The 17,450-nt window shown below is 39.4% G+C and overlaps 1 long non-coding RNA gene across 2 annotated transcripts in view; it reads right to left on the bottom strand.

Annotated features, from left to right (window-relative positions):
• LOC129619746 (uncharacterized) overlaps positions 1-14,217 on the bottom strand; it is a 48,878-nt gene extending 34,661 nt beyond the window's left edge. For both annotated transcript variants that reach the window (XR_008698077.1, XR_008698078.1), the window contains exon 1: positions 12,984-14,217. This is a non-coding gene — a long non-coding RNA (uncharacterized LOC129619746). The remainder of the gene's footprint in view (positions 1-12,983) is intronic.
• Positions 14,218-17,450: the final 3,233 nt, after the last annotated feature.

Genomic DNA, 17,450 nt, shown 5'->3' on the forward strand with positions numbered 1-17,450 from the left:
TACTTCAGAGATCGGAGGCTCACCTCTGAGGCTCCCTTCCTCCCCACTGGCTCTGCCACCAAGTGTCAAGTATGTCTGTGACTCAGTCTCCTGGGCTGTGTAGTAAGATGGATACTCTTTCAGTTCAGTTCAGTCGCTCAGTCGTGTCCCACTCTTTGTGACCCCATGAATCGCAGCACGCCAGGCCTCCCTGTCCATCACCAACTCCCGGAGTTCACCCAGACTCACGTCCATCGAGTCAGTGATGCCATCCAGCCATCTCATCCTCTGTCGTCCCCTTCTCCTCCTGCCCCCAATCCCTCCCAGCATCAGAGTCTTTTCCAGTGAGTCAACTCTTCACATGAGGTGGCCAAAGTACTGGAGTTTCAGCTTTAGCATCATTCCTTCCAAAGAAATCCCAGGGCTGATCTCCTTCAGAATGGACTGGTTGGATCTCCTTGCAGTCCAAGGGACTCTCAAGAGTCTTCTCCAACATCACAGTTCAAAAGCATCAATTCTTCGGTGCTCAGCTTTCTTCACAGTCCAACTCTCATATCCATAAATGACCACTGGAAAAACCATAGCCTTGACTAGATGGACCTTTGTTGGCAAAGTAATGTCTCTGCTTTTCAATATGCTATCTAGTTTGTTCATAACCTTCCTTCCAAGGAGTAAGCGTCTTTTAATTTCATGGCTGCAGTCACCATCTGCAGTGATTTTGGAGCCCCCCAAAATAAGTCTGACACTGTTTCCACTGTTTCCTCATCTATTTCCCATGAAGTGATGGGACCAGATGCCATGATCTTAGTTTTCTGAATGTTGAGCTTTAAGCCAACTTTTTCACTCTCTTCTTTCACTTTCATCAAGAGGCTTTTTAGTTCCTCTACACTTTCTGCCATAAGGGTGGTGTCATCTGCATATCTGAGGTTATTGATATTTCTCCCAGCAATCTTGATTCCAGCTTGTGCTTCTTCCAGCCCAGCGTTTCTCATGATGTACTCTGCATATAAGTTAAATAAGCAGGGTGACAATATACAGCCTTGATGTACTCCTTTTCCTATTTGGAACCAGTCTGTTGTTCCATGTCCTTTTCTAACTGTTGCTTCCTGAACCTACAAATATAATGAGAGTTTGAGAAAGGTATAAATTACCATGGGTGAGTCATCAGTTGTCTTGGAGTAGAGCATGTATACTAGAGAAGTGTAAAAGGATTGTCAGGCAGTGGTTGAGCTCAGAGGCTATATGTTTACATTGACACCCAGCAGCATGATTGTGCTCTTTGACCAGCTACTTGGATACAGGTTTACAGGAATGGATAGTTATACATAACCAGGATTAGGATTTTGTTTGGTAAGTACAACAGAAGGAAGAAAGAGGAACAAGACTGTTATTATGCTCGAATTTTAGAAGTAAAGCCACAGTGGACAAATACTATCAATTGCCTTACTAAAGGGTCTGGTCACCAGTTTTCAATGTGTGTCGGGGGCATTTACCTGCACATCCAAGCAATTCTCTGACACCAGCTGGGTGTCTTATGATTCAACTCAATTCTGACACTAATTACCCAGAGATGACATCAGATTCCACATGTTAAGGGTTCAATCCTATAAAATTACCCTCCACTTCACTTGCTAATCATAAGCCCAAATTATTACTGGCTATAAACCAGACGTTTCATAATCCCTTCCTTGGGTTTGATTAATTTGCTAGAGAGGCTCACAGAACTTAGGAAACCTGTTTACTCACTATATTACTGATTTATTACAAAGGATATTAAAGGATATAAATCAACTGCCAGATTAAAAAAAAATTTATATATATATATATATAGTGTGAGGTCCCAAAGGAGCTTCTGTCCCAGTGAAGTTAGGGGCCCAGCATGGTGGCCCACGAAAGAGTTCTGGTTCCCCAACCTGGAAGCTCTCTGAGCCTAGTCAAAAATCTCTTTGAAATAGAATTGATACCCAGAGGCAAACTCTCACATTTGTGGTCAAATGATTGAGAAAGGACAGTCTTTCAATAAATGGTACTGGGAAAACTGGATATCCACATAAAGAGTGAACATGAACTCTTAGACCTGATTACACCTTAAGTGGATCAAAGACCCAAATGAAAAATAAATCTCTTAGAAGAAAACAGGTAGGGTAAACCTTCATGACCTTGGATTTGGGAATGATTTATTTGATATGACACCAAAAGTTCAGATAACCAAAGCACAAAGATAAATTGGACTTCATCAAAATTAACATTTGTGCACCAAAGGACACTACTAACAGTGAAAAAGACAGCCCCCAAAATAGGAGAGAATAATTATAAAGCATGTACCTATAAGGGATTAATACCCAGACTATATAAAGAATTACTAAAACTAAACCAAAAAACAAAAGTGGATGACAGACATAAATAGACATTTCTCCACAGAAGATATACAAATGGCCAATAAGTACTCGATGTTCAACATCACTAGCCATTAGAAAAATGTAAGTCAAAACCACAATGAGATACTACTTCATGCCCATTAGGATGGCCTTTTATTAATTTTCTTTTTAAGGGAGAAAAGAATGGAAGAATTGAGAGCCTTTAGCACTGCTAGTGGGAATGTAAAATGATACAGTTGCTGTGGAAAATAGTCCACCAGTTCTTCAAAAATTTAAACATAAAATTTATTACATGATCCAACAATTCCACTACTAGGCATATTCCCAAAAGCAGAATTGAAAACAGGAACTCACACATATACCTGCGTACCAGTGGCCATAGCAGCATTATTCACAATAGCCAAAAAGTTGAAGTAATCCAAGTGTCCATTAACAGATGAGTGGATAACTAAATCCAGCCTTTCCCTCCTGTTGTAGGGAATATCTTTAGTTCAATCTCCTGTGGGTCTTTTTTACTCCGTACACAAAACACCATTTCAGGTCACCAAATGTGTAGATCTTTTCCACAACATGCCACCAGCTGGGTGTCCTACAGTGTAAATCCAGGCCCCACACACATGCTTCGGATGTCCGTCCCAAGCCCAGGTGGTCACTTGTGCTTCCAACCAACTAGAGATTCTAATGACCCCCTCTTAGATTTGATTAATTTGCTAGAGTGGCTCACCAAACTCAGGGAAACACATTTACCAGCTTATTAAAGGATATGATAAAGGATCCAGATGAACAGCCAGATGAAGAGAAACAGGGTGAAGTCTGAGAGTGGCCTGGGGGCGCAGCTTCTGTCCCCATGGAGCTGGGGTGTGTCACCCTCCAGGTGGATGTGTGTTCGCCAACCTGGCAATTCTCTGAATGCCATACTAGAGATTTTATGAAGATTCCTCACATAGGCACGGTCAATTAACTGTTCCAGCCCTTCTCCCCACTCTGGAGAAATGGAGGAGCCAGTGCTGAAAAATTCTAAGCTTCTAATCAAGGTTTAGTTTTTCTGGTGACCAGCTCCATCCAGAAGCCCACTCAGAGTCATTTAAATAGAACAAAAGATGCTCTTTAGTGCTCTTACCACTTAGGAATTTACAAGGGTTTTTGGAGCACTGTGTCAGAGACAATCAAAGGCAGATATTAGAACAAGAGAATTTTTTATCATTTAGGAAAGGATTTCAAGCTCTGTGCCAGAAACTGATGACAGAAACCAACAGTTTTTTTTTTTTTTCCTCCTACACATATGTTTTGGATTTGCTGAATTCTTTGGATCTGTGGGTTTATAGTTTTTATCAAATTTTGAAAATATTTTGGCTTTTATTATTTCTTATATTTTTTTCTACTTCCCTTGCTCCTGGCCTTTGGGGACTCCAATTAATTATACATATATTATGCTACTTAACATTGTCCAAAAAAATTCATCAATACGCTGCTGAATTTGGGGAGCTTTTTTCTCTTGTTCATTTTGGATAGTTTCTTTTGCTATGTCTATAAATTCACTGATCTTTTCTTCTACACTGTCAAATCTGCTGTTAATCCTATTCAATGTGTGCTAAACTTCTCAGCCACTGTAGTTTCATTTCCAAAAACAAAACTTGAGTCTTTAAAAAATTTTATCATGTCTCTACCTAACATGTTCCTCTACTACTGAATCTTTTGTGTTGTTAATTATGTAGTTTTAAAACATGTTTTATTTTTAGAAAATTTTAGTTGTGTAGTTTAATGTTATTATACTGTTACAAGAATTCTTAATTTCTATTTTTGTCCTGCTATTTTGTATTCTTTTATTCTATTGTATTTCACAATCTTCATCTGATAAAATGTGAGCAAGAATTTTTGTTGGTTTTGAAGCTCCTAAATTAGTGTCTTTTAACAGTAGCTGCTGGATAATGTTTGTTGAATTGAATTTTTGTCACATCACTAAAATGCTTTTTCTACAGTCTTGTTTTAGACCAATTTATGTATTATGTACTCTCACAATAACCGAATTTACCCTTCTTATTTCTGAGTAATCTGGTCTTGTATCTGGATTATCTTTCTGTTACCACCTTGTGCTCTCTTGTAACCTCCTCTGTGAAAGCCTTTTCCACACCCTCACAGTGAATTAAACATTCCTTTGTAGGTGTACCTACAGCAATTATATTAAAATTATTCAATCATTCAACAAATATGAAGCACCTACTATATGCCAGGTATTACTCAAGGTGGTTGGGATGACTAAGTCATGGAAAAGTCCGATAAATCCTGTTCTCACAGAACTTCGAGGTAGGGGATGTAGAAAATAAACATAAATACATTTAACGTTAGAAAGTGGTAAGTGCTATGGACAAAAGGGAAGGATGAGTAAGGGTGCGGGGGGTGAGAAGGAATGGGCATGATGCCGTATTAAATAGAATGGTCCAGGTTAGCCTTATCAAAAAGTGATATAGGAGCAACAACTTGTTTCATGCCTCCCAAAATGGTCAGTCAATTATCTTTTGGCTTTCCCTTCTAGTACAGTGCCCAACACTTAGTAGGTTGCTAGAAGAATAGAATAAAAGAGAAAAGTCCTTCAAGAGAAAAGGGCTAGGTGTGTGCCCATGTGTTCATGTACATACATGTGTGGTTGTACATATACACAAGTTCTTTTACATTCTAAATTCACTGTCATTTCATGTTTAATTTACATATGCAGATATACATTAAAAATATAGATACTGTTCCATTCAAAAAGGATTAGACGTGACTACATAAAAGATATGCAATAAAAAAATGTTTATCAAGCAACTAATTAAATGGTGTAGGAAGTCAGGACTAATGAAAGAATACAAACAGCATTGAAGGGTAACATAAGTGGACTTAAACCTCAGCGTTTGCCTGATATGCCTTTAAGCTAGATGCACGGTTATATGATTCTTAGAAAAGAGGATAGGTTTAAATGAGAATAAATATTTCTCCTAATGTCGAATTCTAGAAGTAATTCCTCATAGAACTTCATTGCAGGAGACAGTGCTCAACTGATGATATTGAATGGTATCCTCAATTATTTTTATAAAAAATCGTGAATTTTAAAGCTGTAACCTTTGATAAAAAGGGAAATGATAGCATTTAAAAATAACTCAATTTAAGAAATTCTATAAACAACAACAACAGACTACTAAGTACTAGCTGTCTCATGTCTAACTGGATCCTAGGACAGAACAGTGAAAAAAGGTGAAGTCCCTTGGACAGGCTTCCTTAAATATCATTTCTCTTAACTTGACTCTTGGATAGGAGAAAGAGGTTGTAATCAGACAAGGTACAGGAAGGAAATTCCACTTCAGTTCAGTCACTCAGTGGTGTCTGACTCCCCATGGACTGCAGCACGCCAGGCTTCCCTGTCCTTCACCAACACCTGGAGCTTGCTCAGACTCATGTCCATCAAGTTGGTGATGCCATCCAACCATCTCATCCTCTGTCATTCCCTTCTCCTCCTGCCTTCAATCTTTCCCAACATCAGAGTCTTTTCCAATGAGTCAGTTCTTCACATCAGTTGGAGTTTGAACTTCAGCATCAGTCCTTCCAATGAATATTCAGGACTGATCTCCTCTAGGATGGACTGGTTGGATCTCCTTGCAGTCCAAGGGACTCTCAAGAGTCTTCTCCAACACCACAGTTCAAAAGCATCAATTCTTTGATGCTCAGCTTTCTTTATAGTCCAACTCTCACATCCATACATGACTACTGGAAAAACCATAGCTTTGACTAGATGGATCTTTGCTGGCAAAGACATGCCTCTGCTTTTTAAAATGCTGTTTAGGTTGGTCATAGCTTTTCTTCCAAGGAGCAATTGTCTTTTAATTTCATGGCTGCAGTCACCATCTGCAATGATTTTGGAGCGCCCCAAAATATAACCTCTCACTTTCCATTGTTTCCCCATCAATTGCAATGAAGTATTTAGATTGGATGCCAGGATCTTTGTTTTCTGAATGTTGAGTTTTAAGCCAACTTTTTCACTCTCCTCTTTCACTTTCATCAAGAGGCTCTTTAGTTCTTTGCTTTCTGCCATAAGGGTAGTGTTATCTGCATATCTGAGGTTATTGATATTTCTCCCAGCAATCTTGATTCCAGCTTGTGCTTCATCCAGCCCGGCATTTTGCATGATGTACTCTGCATATAAGTTAAATAAGCAGGGGGACAATATACATCCTTGACATACTCCTTTTCCAATTTGGAACCAATCTGTTGTTCCATGTCCAATTCTAACTGTTGCTTCCTGACCTGCATACATATTTCTCAGGAGGCAGGTCAGGTTGTCTGGTATTCACATCTCTTTAAGAATTTTCCAGTTTGTTGTGATCCACACAGTCAAAGGCTTTGGCATAGTCAATAACACAGAAGTAGATGTTTTTCTGGAACACTTGCTTTCTCGATGATCCAATGAATGTTGGCAATTTGATCTCTGGTTCCTCTGCCTTCTTTTTCCTAAATCCAGCTTGAACATCTGGAAGTTCATGGTTCACATACTGTTGAAGACTGGCTTGGAGAATTTTGAGCATTACTTTGCTAGTGTGTGAGATGAGTACAATTATGTGGTAGTTTGAATATTCTTTGGCATTGCCTTTCTTTGGGATTGGAATGAAAACTGACCTTTTCCAGTCCTGTGGCCACTGCTGAGTTTTCTGAATTTGCTGGCATATTGCGTACAGCACTTTCACAGCATCATCTTTTAGGATCTGAAATAGCTCAACTGGAATTCCATCACCTCCACTAGCTTTGTAGTGATGCTTCATAAGGCCCACTTGACTTCGAATTTCAGGATGTCTGGCTCTAGATGAGTGTTCACATCATCGTGATTATCTGGGTCTTGAAGATTTTTTTTTTATATATAATTCTGTGTATTCTTGCCACCTCTTCTTAATATCTTCTGCTTCTGTTCAGTACATACCATTTCTGTCCTTCATTGAGCCCATCTTTGCATGAAATGTTCCTTTGGTATCTCTGATTTTCTTCAAGAGATCTCTAGTCTTTCCCATTCTATTGTTTTCCTCTATTTCTTTGCATTGATCACCTAGGAAGGCTTTCTTATCTCTCCTTGCTATTCTTTGGAACTCTGCATTCAAATGGGTATATCTTTCCTTTTCTCCTTTGCTTTTTGCTTCTCTTTTCACAGCTATTTGTAAGGCCTCCTCAGACAGCCATTTTGCTTTTTTGCATTTCTGTTTTTTGGGGATGGTCTTGCTTCCTGTCTCCTGTACAATGTCATGAACCTCCGTCCATAGTTCATCAGGCACTCTGTCTATCAGATCTAGTCCCTTAAATCTATTTCTCACTTCCACTGTATAATCATAAGGGATTTGATTTAGGTCATATCTGAATGCTGTAGTGGTTTTCCCCACTTTCTTCAATTTAAGTCTGAATTTGGCCATGAGGAGTTCATGATCTGAGCCACAGTCAGCTCCTGGTCTTGTTTTTGCTGACTGTATACAGCTTCTCCGTCTTTGGCTGCAAAGAATATAATCAGTCTGATTTCGGTATTGACCATGTGGTGATGTCCATGTGTAGAGTCTTCTCTTGTGTTGTTGGAAGTGTGTGCTATGGCCAGTGTGTTCTCTTAGCAAAGACTCGTTAGCCTTTGCCCTGCTTCATTTTGTACTCCAAGGCCAAATTTGCCTGCTAACTGCAGGTATCTCTTGACTTCCTACTTTTGCATTCTAGTCCCCTATAATTAAAAGGACATCTTTTTTGGGTGTTATTTCTAGAAGGTCTTGTAGGTCTTCATAGAAGCATTCAACTTCAGCTTCTTCAGCATTACTGGTTGGAGCATAGACGTGGATTACTGTGATCTTGAATGGTTTGCCTTCAAAACGAACAGAGATCATTCTGCCGTTTTTGAGATTGCACCCAAGAAAGTTTTAAGGCAACTTTTTCAGGAAGGAAATTAGGAGTGTTCAAAAAGAACTTCAGTTAGCTATCTTCATTTTATTTTTTATAATAGTATAATTTCAACAGTACAGGTACCAATGGGCCTAGTTGTTTTGAAAATTAAGATTGAAGAAAAATATTTAATCATCATCTAACACGGTGGTTCTTACATTTTGGTGTGTATGAGTCACCTCAGTTACTTGCTTAAAATACTGACTTCAGTGTCCATTTCCAGAAATTCTTAGTGTGTAAGTCTCAAGGTAGCCAAGGAGTCAGGCTTTAATAAGGAGAATTTGATTCACATGGTAGGCTACAAAGATGGAAAACAGGAAAGGAGAGGCTAACTTTTTCATAAACCTTCACCATAACCCTAACGCAATGTTTGTCACCAATAGTAAAATGTGTGTGAACACATAACTCCAAAGAAGTAACTAATTCATGTAATGAACATATTATTGTATTAATATATACATTATATATATAAAAAAAAACCATCACTATGGTGACGGCATTTATATTTCAAGGTCCATTCAGGCATATGTGTGTGTACTCAGTCGCTAAGTCATGTCCGACTCTTTGCGACCCCTTGGATTGTAGCCCACCAGACTCCTCTGTCCATTGTATTTTCCAGGCAAGAATACTGGAGTGGATTGCCATTTCCACCTCCAGGGGATCTTCCTGACCCAGGGATCGTACCTGCATCTCTTGTATCTCCTGCATTGGCAGGTAGATTCTTTACCACTAGCTAAAAGTGAGAAGCCCTTTGACTTCTAGTACAAATTCTAAAAACTTACATACATATGCTATCTTACTAAAAAAAAAAACCTACCAAATCCTTGTATTAACAATACATGGTGGGAACGTCACACTGCACTCTCGAAGAGGCAGAATTCCATTTCCAAGAGGGCCATCGAGTCCTCCCACCCTGGATGGAACAGCTGCCTCCCTGCTCTCATGGTTCAGAACACAGGGGTCACAAAACGGGCTTTCTGAGCCACACACAGCACATGGTGGATGGACCCTCGATACACTGCTCAGCCTGCAATGAAACAAACATCACACATGCAGCCCAAGCACCCATGGCTAATGATAATAGACGATATGGATAAGTTTTTCCAAAGTTAATTTAGTGAAATTTAGAGAAATATAATTTGTAGGGTGATAACGTATATAAATAATACTTATAGTACACGAATGTCATATTAATTCTATATATTAAATATATAATATGAACAATATAGAATGTGTAGGGGTATACACAAACTGCAATAGTCACAAAAGACAAAGAAATTCAGTTCGTGTTACTGTCCCACCCTACAAATTGCACATTCCCGCCTTGGCCCTCAGAACTCAATAACTTTACCTGAAAACCGTCTGATATAAACTTAATAAGGGTCCAGTTCCAATTTTTACAGTAAATACTTAAATCTTATTTTTAGAGTCAGAAAAGATATAAATAGAAGTTCCTGTAAATGTCTCTGCATCACAGTAGTTCATCTTGCACACCCCTTGGGGCTGAATATTGCTTCCTCAGAGCACAAATAAATGTTTCTCTAGGAAAACATTCTCCTACAACTTGCCTTCCAGATAATACATTATAAATTATTGGAGCCTGAAATTTTCTCTTTGATTCATTGAGAAGAGATCCACAGGAAAATATTCTTCCAATCTATATTCTCTCCATGAAGGATTAAGCAATACGAATCACCTCCAGCAGCACTGAAATGGTCAGAGACAAGTATGTATTTCATTGGTTGAGAGCAGGCAGCAAAACGATAAATGTGCCCTAACAAGGGGTGTAAAAAAAGAAAAAGCCTATTCAGTATCTTTGTTTTTTTTTTTTTTTTTTTTTTTTTCACATTACTAAATCGAGTTTTTAATGGAATTTATATGATCAACTCTTTTGGGAGATAGGGGATTTCTACCTTCTTTTTTTTTTTTTTTTTTTTTTTTTAATTTTATTTTATTTTTAAACTTTACATAACTGTATTAGATTTGCCAAATATCAAAATGAATCCGCCACAGGTATACATGTGTTCCCCATCCTGAACCCTCCTCCCTCCTCCCTCCCCATTCCATCCCTCTGGGTCGTCCCAGTGCACCAGCCCCAAGCATCCAGTATCGTGCATCGAACCTGGACTGGCATCTCATTTCATACATGATATTTTACATGTTTCAATGCCATTCTCCCAAATCTTCCCACCCTCTCCCTCTCCCACAGAGTCCATAAGACTGTTCTATACATCAGTGTCTCTTATTCAGTATCTTTGTAAGGAAGCCAAATCCAGACAGAATGAATCTATGAGTTCAAACTGAGTTTAAAGAGGCCTTTCCTTTTCTAAGGAGGAATCTGTTAGGGTGTTGGGGCCAGTGTGAGGAAAGCAGGAGAGACTCCATCTTGAAGCCTATCATCCATCTTAAAGACAGGACGTGAACTGGGCCTGAACCTTGCCCAAGAGTGACAAAACTTGCTAGTGAAAACCAGGTCTCCTGGAGACTTCCCTCCCTACAGGTGACAAACGGAGATTGTAGTTGAGGTCAGGCTGCCCCTGTTAGAATAACCATGGAGACATCCCCCCTTGATGTATAATCATTGTTCCCCCACTTTAACCTTAACTGTTTGTTCTCCTAACCTACTTGTAAAACTCAATCATATACAACAAAGAGGTTGCTAATATGTAACCAGTCACGTAGAGGGGTCTGGGGCAGGGGGAGCGGTATAAAACTGGGCCTCTCAGAAACATCAGGGTCCTTATTGGGAACTGATTCCCCTTGGACCTGCTGGCATAATAAACTGTACTCCAATATCTTGACTGTCCTTCGAGGTGTGTTTTGTAACTCCAGATTCCACAACAAGGGAGCATGATTTGAATTCACAGAGCAGAAAACAATGAAAAAGACATCCTGTGAACTTTGCAAACTAGTCTCATCAAAAACAAAACTGTTCAAATTCAAAGGTTGAAGCAAATTTAAAAAAAAATCAAAGTCACGTAAAAATAGTATTTCCAACATTTGTTGCATACCTTCGATATGCCAAGGACTGTTTTAGGTCTGGGGATATACCAGTGAGGGAAAAATGCAGAAATCCCATTTGTATGCTCAGTGGGGCTTATACTGTTGTGGATATTCCCAGTTGGTAATGATAAGTAAAATGGAGAAAAACAAGGAAGAGAAAACAAGCAGTGTGAGGCAGGGAGTGGGGATGTGGAGTAGGTTATGAGGGAACTTGACCAGGTAGGTTACTGGGGGGCGAGCATTCCAAGTGAGAATAACAGGAAATGTAAAGTGTTAGGAGAAGTAGGAATGTCTGAGCAACAGCATTGATGCTGTACTGGAGTGAGCGGAGGAAGACAGCAGTGGATATGCAATAAACTGATGAAAATTTTAAAGACTTAAAAACATATTCAAAGACGAGAAATGAGTCATAAAAATATTCCAGTAGTATGACAAGAATTCAACAAAGGGTATTCAGAATCGACTATGTGAAAGGCTCTGTTGTAGGGCCTTCATCCTGCTCACATTTTAGCAGAATGTAAACTGTGAGAAAGTAGAATAAAAGAAAATACAATATAGTTGAACAAAAACAAATGAAGAATTCTTGTAATGCAGTATAATAATTTTAAAGTACACAACTAAAAATTTACAGAAAACAAGATAAATGATTCAGAACTACATAATTAACAACATGAAAGATAAGTGGTAGGGGATCATGTTAGGGACATGAGAAAATACTTTTTAAATGACCCACTTCTGGTATTCAGACGTGTCAGAAGTGAAGTGTTTTTTGTGAAGATTAAAGGAGACTCACAGAGAAGAAACACATAGTAGGAAGAAACAACTTTTTCCTACCCAGAAAAAGAGCACAGGAAAAAGCTGAGTTTTTTCATTTTTAACAAGAAATTGAAGGAAAGAATAAGGCAAATCACAAACTACTGAACCCAGTGATAAATAAAAAATTTGCAAAGGAGCCAAAAGAAAGAGGTAAATAAAATACTTGAAGAAACCACAGAAGGGCCCTGGAAATTAAGATCAGTTCAGTTCAGTAGCTCAGTCATGCGGAGAAGGCAATGGCACCCCACTCCAGTCCTCTTGCCTGGAAAATCCCATGGACGGAGGAGCCTGGTAGGCTGCAGTCCATGGGATCGCTAAGAGTCGGGCATGACTGAGCGACATCACTTTGACTTTTCACTTTCATGCATTGGAGAAGGAAATGGCAACCCACTCCAGTGTTCTTGCCTGGAGAATCCCAGGGACGGGGGAGCCTGATGGGCTGCAGTCTATGGGGTCGCACAGAGTTGGACACGACTGAAGCGACTTAGCAGCAGCAGCAGCAGCTCAGTCATGTCTGACCCTTTGCAACCCCATGGACTGCAGCACGCCGGGCCTCCCTTTCCACCACCAACTCCAGGAGTTTACTCAAACTCATGTCCATTGAGTCGGTGATGCCATCCAACTATCTCACAGTTCAGAATTTATGACTATATGTATAAATATACACAACTATTTTCTTGTTTAAATTTCTCTAAAAGATGATTGAGATTATCCAGCATATAAGAAACCAGAAAATCACCACTCAATTCTAACAACCAGTAAAAACCAGAAACACTGAAAAATCAATCTCTCTTCTTAAATCTGTCAGAGTAAGGTCACAGGCCAAACTGTTGCCCCCCAAAACTGGAGAGACAACAGAGAATCACAACTTACCCGAGTAGAAACTCAGGAGCTGAGATCCTCCCCAGGAACCAGTGCTGGTGTATGGAAACTTTATCTGTAATTGACAAATCACTGGAGGCCAATTGTGGGCAGGTCAGAGAAATTAAAAACTCCAGAGGGACCCACTCACACTTTTACGGGTTTTACCTTCAGGAGTTCATCAATTCCTCACAGTAAATACTGGAGAAAAATCCCTTCCTGCTCTGGCAGGAGCTGGAGAAAGGGAACCATTTTAAAATACACCAGAGTGTTCTGTTCATAGCAAGCTCTGTTCTCAGCTGAAAACTATTTAACCAGAGCCTAACCTAGGGTCTACCAGACACTAACTGACCTTGGGGGAAGAGAAATAACTATTTCCACCTGGCTCCAGCCTTCCACAAGAAGGAAGGGAAATACACAACTTCAATCTCCTTTAGCCTTCTGCCTGGGTTAAGGAAAATACCAGTTCCAGCCCATTCTAACCATCCCGTACCACCTAAGCAGGGAAGGGACTGAGAAGAACATGCAAAATTCATAATCCAGAGACAAAACCTAACCACAAGATTGAGACCTAATCATAAGACTACAGACTTCTCCCCACTCCACACCTTATCACTACGTTACTAAACGCCTATTTATAGCACTTTAACCTAGCACATCATCTTTCAACAAAAAATTTATAAGATACATGGAAAAAAACCCACACCAACACAGTCTGAAGCAACAGAGCAAGCATCAGAACCAGGCTTTCATATGGCAGGGATATTGGAATTATCAGACTGAAAATTTAAAACAACTATGATTAATAGGTAAAGGATAATGGATAAAATAGAATGCAAGAACAGATGGGCAATGTATGCAGAGAGATAGAAATTCTAAGAAAGAAGCAAAAAGAAATACTAGAGATTGAAAACTCTGTAACCAAAATAAGGAATGCCTTTGATGGGCTCAGTGGACTGCATACAGCTGAAAACAGAATCTCTAAGCTTTAGGATATGTCAGTAGAAACCTCCAAAACTGGGAAGCAAAACCCACTGGAATATCCAAGACAAGTACAACTGTCAAAACATATACAATTACAAAACATACACATAATGGGAATTCCCAAAGGAGTAAGAAAAAGGAACAGAAGAAATATTTAAAGCAATAATGACTGAGAACTTGCAACAAGTTAATGTCAAATTAATGTAAAAGGTCAGTTTTCATTCCAATCCCAAAGAAAGGCAATGCCAAAGAATGCTCAAACTACCGCACAATTGCACTCATCTCACACACTAAAAAAGTAATGCTTAAAATTCTCCAAGCCAGGCTTCAGCAATACATGACCCATGAATTTCCAGGTGTTCAAGCTGGCTTTAGGAAAGGCAGAGGAACCAGAGATCAAATTGCCAACATTTGCTGAATCATGGAAATTGAGTTCCAGAAAAACATCTATTTCTGCTTTATTTACTATGCCAAAGCCTTTGACTATGTGGATCACAATAAAATGTGGAAAATTCTGCAAGAGATGGGAATACCAGACCACCTGACCTGCCTCTTGAGAAACCTATATGCAGGTCAGGAAGCAACAGTTAGAACTGGACATGGAACAAACAGGCTGGTTCCAAATAGGAAAAGGAGTATGTCAAGGCTGTATATTGTCACCCTGCTTATTTAACTTATATGCAGAGTACATCATGAGAAACGCTGGGCTGGAGGAAGCACAAGCTGGAATCAAGATTACCGGGGAAAAGATCAATAACCTCAGATATGCAGATTACACCACCCTTATGGCAGAAAGTGAAGAGGAACTAAAAAGCCTCTTGATGAAAGTGAAAGAAGAGAGTGAAAAAGTTGGCTGAAAGCTCAACATTCAGAAAACTAAGATCATGGCATCTGGTCCCATCACTTCATGGCAAATAGACGGGGACACAGTGGCTGACTTTATTTTTCTGAGCTCCAAAATCACTGCAGATGTGATTGCAGACATGAAATTAAAAGACACCTACTCCTTGGAAAGTTATGACCAACCTAGACAGCATATTCGGAGAAGGCAATCACACCCCACTCCAGTACTCTTGCCTGGAAAATCCCATGGACAGAGGAGCCTGGTGGGCTGCAGACCATGGGGTCGCTAAGAGTCAGACACGACTGAGCAATTTCACTTTCACTTTTCACTTTCATGCATTGGAGAAGGAAATGGCAACCCACTCCAGTGTTCTTGCCTGGAGAATCCCAGGGACGGCGGAGCCTGGTGGGCTGCTGTCTATGGGGTCGCACAGAGTCGGACACGACTGAAGCGACTTAGCAGCAGCAGCAGATAGCATATTAAAAAGCAGAGATATTACTTTGCCAACAAAGGTCCATCTAGTCAAGGCTACAGTTTTTCCAGTGGTCATGTATGGATGTGAGAGTAGGACTATATAAAGAAAGCTGAGTGCCAAAGAATTGATGCTTTTGAACTGTGGTGTTGGAGAAGACTCTTGCGAGTCCCTCAGACTGCAAGGAGATCCACCCAGTCCATCCTAAAGGAGATCAGTCCTGGGTGTTCATTGGAAGGACTGATGTTGAAGCTGAAACTCCAATATTTTGGCTACCTGATGCGAAGAGCTGACTCTTTGGAAAAGACCCTGATGCTGGCCAAGATTGAGGGCAGGAGGAGAAGGGGACGACAGAGGATGAGATGGTTGGATGGCATGACCGACTCAATGGACACGGGTTTGAGTGAACTCTGGGAGTTGGTGATGGACAGGGAGGCCTGGTGTGCTGCGGTCATGGAGTCACAAAGAGTTGGATACGACTGAGCGACTGAACTGAATGTTAAAGAAAAATCCTGAAAGAAGTCAGGGGTGGGGGAAACACTTGTGAGGGGTAAAAAAAAAAGATTAGATTATATTCAACTTCCCCTCAGAAACTATGCAAGCAACAAGAAAGCAGAGTGAAATATTTTGTGTTGAGAGAAAAATCCCACCAACCTATCATTCGTACCCTGCAAAATTATCCTTCAAAAGTGAAGTAAAAATATTTTTCTCAGACAAAAATGTAGGGAGTTTGTTGCCTGCAGGTCTGCCTTGCAAGAAAAGTTAAAAGTTCTTTGAAGAGAAAGGAAATAATATGTCAGAAACTCAGATCTACATAAACTAAGGAAGAGTACTGAAGAAAAACTAAATGAAAATAAAAACTTATTGATCTAACAGAGAACAGTGTGCTCCACATAATAATAGCAACAATATATTTATTATGCATAGTTAAGTCTTACAAGCTTATATAAGTGGATGAGTGCCATGATGCAAGGGATGGGAGGAAAGATTGAGGATTACTTTGCTACTATAATATACTTGGAGTAGTATAGTGTTACTTGAAAGTGGACTTAATTATAACGTATATTGCAAATTCTATTAGGCAACTGATTTTTTTAAAAAGCATAACAATGCTAAGAATGGAGAGAAAATGGAATCATATAAAATGTAATTACACATATTAAAACATTATAGCCTTTGGATTTGTAGAGTGTTTTTTATCTAAAAAATGCCAAATGTATAAAGTAACAAATCTTCAAATATCTGTTTTCATTCTTCCTTGGAGGCATTTTCTGAGAAAAATAAACTCAACAATAAGAAAACAAGCACTGTTACTAAAAAATGGGCAAAAGACCGGAAGACGCCCAAGATATACAGATAAAAGTTAAGTGTATGAAAAGATATTCAACATCATATGTCAACAGGGAAATGCAAAGCAAAATAACAATGAGATACTACATACCTATTAGAATGGCTAAAATTCAAAACACTAAAAACACAAAATGCTGGAGAGGATGTGGAGCAAAAGCAACTTTCATTCATGGTGGATGGGAATAAAATGGTACAGCTACTTTGGAAGACATTTTGGTTGTTTCCTACAAAACTACTCTTAACCATATTATGCAGCAGTCATGCTCCTTTGTATTTACCCAAAGGAGCTGAAAACTATGTTCACACAAAATCTGCACGTGGTTGTTTATGGCAGCTTTATCCATAATTGGCTGAACTTGGAAGCAACCAAAATTAGTCCTTCTGTAGGTGAGTGGATAGTGTGGTATGTGCAGATAATGCAATATCATTCAGCACCAAAAAGAAATGAGCTGCCCAAGCCATGAACAGGCATGAAAGATATTTAAATGTATATTACTAAGTGAAAAAGCCGATCTGAAAAGACAACATACTGTATGATTTCAACTACACGATATCTTGGAAAACTACAGAGAGAGTATAACAATCAGTTATTGCTAGGAGTTAGTGGGGTTGGAGGGATGATTTTTAGATTTTTAGGCCAGTGAAACTATTCTGTGTAACATGCAGTGGTGGATGCCTTTTATTATACCTCTGTCAAAACAGAATGTACACCGAGAGTGAACCCTACTATAAGCCATGGACTTTGAGTGATGATGATGTGTTAATGTCAGTTCATCAATTTTAACCAATCCACCACTCTGGTAAAAGGATACTAATAGGGAGGTTGCAG

Source organism: Bubalus kerabau, chromosome 9 (assembly GCF_029407905.1).
Source record: "Bubalus kerabau isolate K-KA32 ecotype Philippines breed swamp buffalo chromosome 9, PCC_UOA_SB_1v2, whole genome shotgun sequence".
NCBI lineage: Eukaryota > Metazoa > Chordata > Mammalia > Artiodactyla > Bovidae > Bubalus > Bubalus kerabau.